Below are 5372 nucleotides of genomic sequence, written 5' to 3'. Positions count from 1 at the left end.
CTTCATCGTAGGAAGGATGTCCCGAAGACGAGCAATCGCCTCACGGGCAGCCATCTGCATGGCATGCCTCTCCGTAGGCATGGCCCTTCCCACAAAACGGAAGTGGCGAGCTGCAGAACGTCCTCCCTTGAATTGCACCACAGCTTGGTGCATAGACACATCGTTGCTGAGCTTGTGCTGATAGAGCGTGAACTCCGGGCGGGCTGCTGGCCCGATCGCGAGCTCGGTGATGGAGACGAGGAGCTTGACAAACCCCTCGGGCACGTTCGTGAACACTCGATTCTCACAGCTACTGCTAGCCATCTACAAAAGTAGGCAAAAATTCTGAGTAGTCATGTCATAAATTTATGATGACCAACAGAAAATAGCTACAATTTGCAAAATGCTGAAAAAGCTCAAAAGACGCTAATAACCGATTAGCGATCGCACCTAGTGGCTTCCTACAGCCAGCCTGGCTCTAGTACCAAGCTTGTCACGACCTGTTTTTCAATAAAATAATTATTGAGAGACCAATCCCTTTTACGGACCAGAAGGAAGAATCCCTTCCCACTGGTAGACAATATCTTGGTCACAGAAGAAAAATACTAGGAGTACTGAATATAATACAAGGTTGAGCGGAGACTGCCCAACAATCTATTACATGCACGCTAATAAAACAAGACGGCGTATAGGGTGGCATAACTACTAACTCACGATAATAACGGTGGTGGAAATATCACCGCGAAGCGAGTGATATGACTCCTGAAGACTACAGCTCTTCGAGCGTCGAAGCGAGGCTCGAGGAGAGTTATTGCGGGTGGCGGAAGCGTATATAATACAAGTGACCAATATCCGGGATCGCGCAGGACTGACTGGGACTCCTCTAGGCGTCGGACGCGCTATCAAACTCTTCATCCAAAAGATCGCCTTCGTCAACATCTAGCCAAATCAACAAGCCAGGTGAGTACTATGAAAGTACTCGCAAGACAGTTCGGACATAAGATATAACAAATGTAAACATGAAGCATATAAACAAGTTAACTAGTGCGTTCAGACATAGAGATAATAAATGCTGGGTGCCAAACGAGGGTCTGAATGACTCCTCGAGTGGAAACTGCAAGAATAGTAGTACTGGTGCCAAACGAGTGTCTGAATGACTCCTCGAGAGGAAACTGCAAGAATGGTAATACTGGTGCCAAACGAGTGTCTGAATGACTCCTCGAGAGGAAACTGCAGAATATTAATGCCACAGTCGGGCGTCGGGGCGACACCACATAAAGGGCTTATATCAGAAAATAAAGGCAGTGTGTGCCACAGTCGGACGTCTGAGCGACATCACATAAAGGGCTTATATTTAAAGTGAGAAACAAAGACATGCCACAGTCGGACGTCTGAGCGACGTCACATAAAGGGCTTATATTGTAGCTCAATAATGCAGTAGCTCGAGATCATAAATTATTACAAGTACGAGACAAATAAAAGGTTAGTCCATCCATAGTAATAATAATTTAACCGGGTTTACCACTTGAGCTTGTTCACCGGAGACAAGTTTTCCACGAGGATAGATATGGATATATTGATTACCCTACTTGATCATGGACACGATGACTTGGAAGAATTTGACTCTGCAGAGTTTGTACTTAACCACAGCCAACAGATTTCCGTAGTCACGGGGACTAGTTCCGTTTACGGTGTTTTGGAAGAAACACGTCTAACCAGTACACACCCATTTCAATATTCCGAAGCCAGGGATCACCCTCGGCAACGTTCAAGAAAAACCTTGAGACGGGAAGGCTACAACCTCGCGTAGCATGGGATCAAATTTCTATACGCGCGCTCTAAAGGGGTGCCCCCCCTCTCGGTCCCAACCGGAAACACCCATGCCCCCTGACCGGATGACTGGCTTTAATCCTGGGCCAAGGTACCATCATCCCGGCCCCTCTGTTTGGTGTGTACACGGAAAGAGGTTACCAACTTACTAAACCGCATCCTGGCAAATGAAACATGTGGCAGCACGGAGGGGAAAAGAACGATAACGTGACTCCGTCCACGTTAACGTCGGAATTCGTCGGATGACGCAAGGCTGGTATGCTACAACAGTACCACCTTGCTGCCCTTCATGTCACCACATGATTAGGCCATCTCTCATCAGAGATCATCGCAACTTTGGAACATGCGGGTAGTTGCCTCACAAGCAACGAGGTACTCACTGACACTCATATGCCACGCTCCAACTGTCATGCAAACATGCAAAACACCTATCATATCAAAGGTTCAAACATGCTTGCCTGGTTCGGAGAAGTCGGAGTCTAGCTCGGCGAAGTTCGCGGCTCCATCACCTCTTCCGGAACCTACGACAATAACGGAAATGGGCACTAACGTGAAAATCAACGCGTGCACAGAAACTTCTCCAACAATTTTCCAAATAAATCCCATAAAAAACTAGACAAAATTTTAAGAAGGTCAGAAAAAGAATCACTCAAAAATTCCTTTTTATTAAAAAGTTATAAAGGTTTCTGTCCAGGGACCTATCTGTAATGAAACAGAAAAGTTCCAGGGTTTAAACTGAGAAACCAGAAAACGCTTCGGAAAGAAATGCGCTAGCTAAAGAGGGAAAGCGTATTTTGCCCGAAGGCGCCAACAGAAAACGGGTCGAGGGAGATTAGAACAGAGGCTGACATGGGGGGTCCACATGTCAGGTTCAAAAAGCTCGCCGGCGCCCGAAGACTGCGGTGGACGCCGGCGTCGAACCACGGCGAGTCAGGAAGATCGGAGGGTACCAAGAGCTTCAGCGTGTTCTTCCGCGTCGGTGGGTGGTGGACTCGACTAACGGGGAGCACCACGTCGACGGCGACACTTTCTCCGGCGGACGGCGGCTCGGGTGATGGTGGAGAACTCCGGTGGAGGGCTGCAAACTTCGAATTGAAGCGCGGGTCAGAAGGAGGGATGCATAGTGAAGCTACTGGCAAGAGATGGGAGGCAGAGGCGCACGCACGGGGGCGAATCGAGCTGGATCCCGTGGCGGGTCGCGGCGGCCGGAGTCGAGGAAGGAGACCTCCTCGGGGCTCTTCCAGTGGCTAGGCGTGCTCTAGGTGGAGTGCAGGGATGGTGTGGGTTCGAGTTGAAGCTCGGGGCCTCTATTTATAGGCGGATCGACGGGGTGGCCGTGAACGGAGAATCTCCGGCGAGCAATTACGGCGATGCAGTGGATTGGCAGGAGGTTTGAGTGGCCAGGCAGCATCAGTGGAGGTTACTGGTGCCGTTCCCCCGCAAATCTCGGTTGGTCTTGGCGTTATGGCGCCGGTCCACGGTGGAGTGGCCGCACGGGCACGTCGGCGGCAGAGAGCGCGCTCCGCGCCCTGCGGTTCACGACGAGAGTGGCAGCGCGTTCTGGGGAGTGGAAGGCCACGCGGCGAGCTCCGGTGGCTTGGGCGGCGCTGGGTGGCGCCGTCAGCGCGGCCTCGTGACCGACGCCAGCGGCGGCTTTTCGCCGACGTCCGCAAGATGCCAGATGCTCGTGCGGTGCAGAGGACAAGGGGGAGGGGACAGGGAACACGGCGACACAGTGGCACTGGCGAGATCGACGTCGGGCTCTGAAGAAAACGACAGCGCACTGAAATGTTCTCTGAACTTTACTGAACCTGATATTGACAATGCACTGCAGGTGTTCGACAGAATGATTTGGCAAGCAGAATTTTTTTTGGAGCTGGTACTTGGTGAGGTGACCACTCAATGCACCCAGAGGCTGCCTGATTTTACTCAGAATTTTTTGAGAGGGATTTGAATGAATTTCACCAAATTTGACAAATCTGGTCCAAACTTGCAGCAAGTGTAGTTTGAAAAATTTGAACTAAAGACGAGTGGATCTTCATGGATCTTGGTTGAGGGTTCAAAGGACTAGGAAGGGGAATTGGTTTGGGGCCAAAAATCAAAGCAGAGATGGTAGCTCCTTTGTAAATCTCCAAGGGCTAGGGTAGAAGACAGAAATTTATTTGATGAAATTTAAATGGAAAATAATCATAGGGGGAGGTTCAACTTGCTGGATTTGATGCAAAACATGATCCAAAGATGAGGGGAGGGTTAGGAGAGTGGATTTGCACTAAGGCCATGGCAAGAGAGAAATGTTGAAAGTGGCAAAGGATTATTCCAAAAGCCATAGTGCATTTTCAAAAATATTTTCAAAAGTCATTTTCCCCAAATGAAAAACATTTTGTCTTGAGTCCAAATAAAAAGCAAGAACCTCCAAGACCAAAGACAGATCTTGGATGAATCCAAATAAAACCTTTGCCATAAAGAAGAAAAAAATATTTGAATGGGATAGTTCTTTTGAAGAAAATTTTTAAATCACCTCCCTCAAGTCAAATAAAATCTTTTGAAAAATCCAAATAAAAATTTGGGTGTCACATATGGCCGAGGCATAGGGGATGACACTCATCTTTTCTCTATCTTCTGCTGTGGTCGGGCATTGAGTCGTGCTCAATTGCACACCTTGCAATACAGGCAAGAACCCCTTCTTGGACTGATCCATATTGAACTTCTTCAATATCTTGTCAAGGTACGTACTCTGTGAAAGACCAATGAGGCGTCTTGATCTATCTCTATAGATCTTGATGCCTAATATATAAGCAGCTTCTCCAAGGTCCTTCATTGAAAAACACTTATTCAAATAGGCCTTTATACTTTCCAAGAATTCTATATCATTTCCCATCAATAGTATGTCATCCACATATAATAAGAGAAATGCTACAGAGCTCCCACTCACTTTCTTGTAAACACAGGCTTCTCCATAAGTCTGTGTAAACCCAAACGCTTTGATCATCTCATCAAAACGAATGTTCCAACTCCGAGATGCTTGCACCAGCCCATAGATGGAGCGCTGGAGCTTGCATACCTTGTTAGCATTCTTAGGATCGACAAAACCTTCCGGCTGCATCATATACAATTCTTCCTTAAGAAAGCTATTAAGGAATGCCGTTTTGACGTCCATCTTCCATATCTCATAATCATAGTATGCGGCAATTGCTAACATGATTCGGACGGACTTCAGCTTCGCTACGGGTGAGAAAGTCTCATCGTAGTCAACCCCTTGAACTTGTCGATAACCCTTAGCGACAAGTCGAGCCTTATAGATGGTCACATTACCATCCGCGTCTGTCTTCTTCTTAAAGATCCATTTATTTTCTATGGCTCGCCGATCATCAGGCAAGTCAGTCAAAGTCCATACTTCGTTTTCATACATGGATCCTATCTCGGATTTCATGGCTTCAAGCCAATTGTTGGAATCCGGGCCCGCCATCGCTTCTTCATAGTTTGAAGGTTCACCGTTGTCTAACAACATGATTTCCAGGACAGGGTTGCTATATCACTCTGGTGCGGAACGTGTCCTTGTGGAC

Source organism: Triticum aestivum, chromosome 6D, assembly GCF_018294505.1.
Source record: "Triticum aestivum cultivar Chinese Spring chromosome 6D, IWGSC CS RefSeq v2.1, whole genome shotgun sequence".
NCBI classification, from domain to species: domain Eukaryota; kingdom Viridiplantae; phylum Streptophyta; class Magnoliopsida; order Poales; family Poaceae; genus Triticum; species Triticum aestivum.
The sequence above is the reverse complement of the archived record's forward strand: the minus strand, read 5'-3'. Positions refer to the sequence as shown.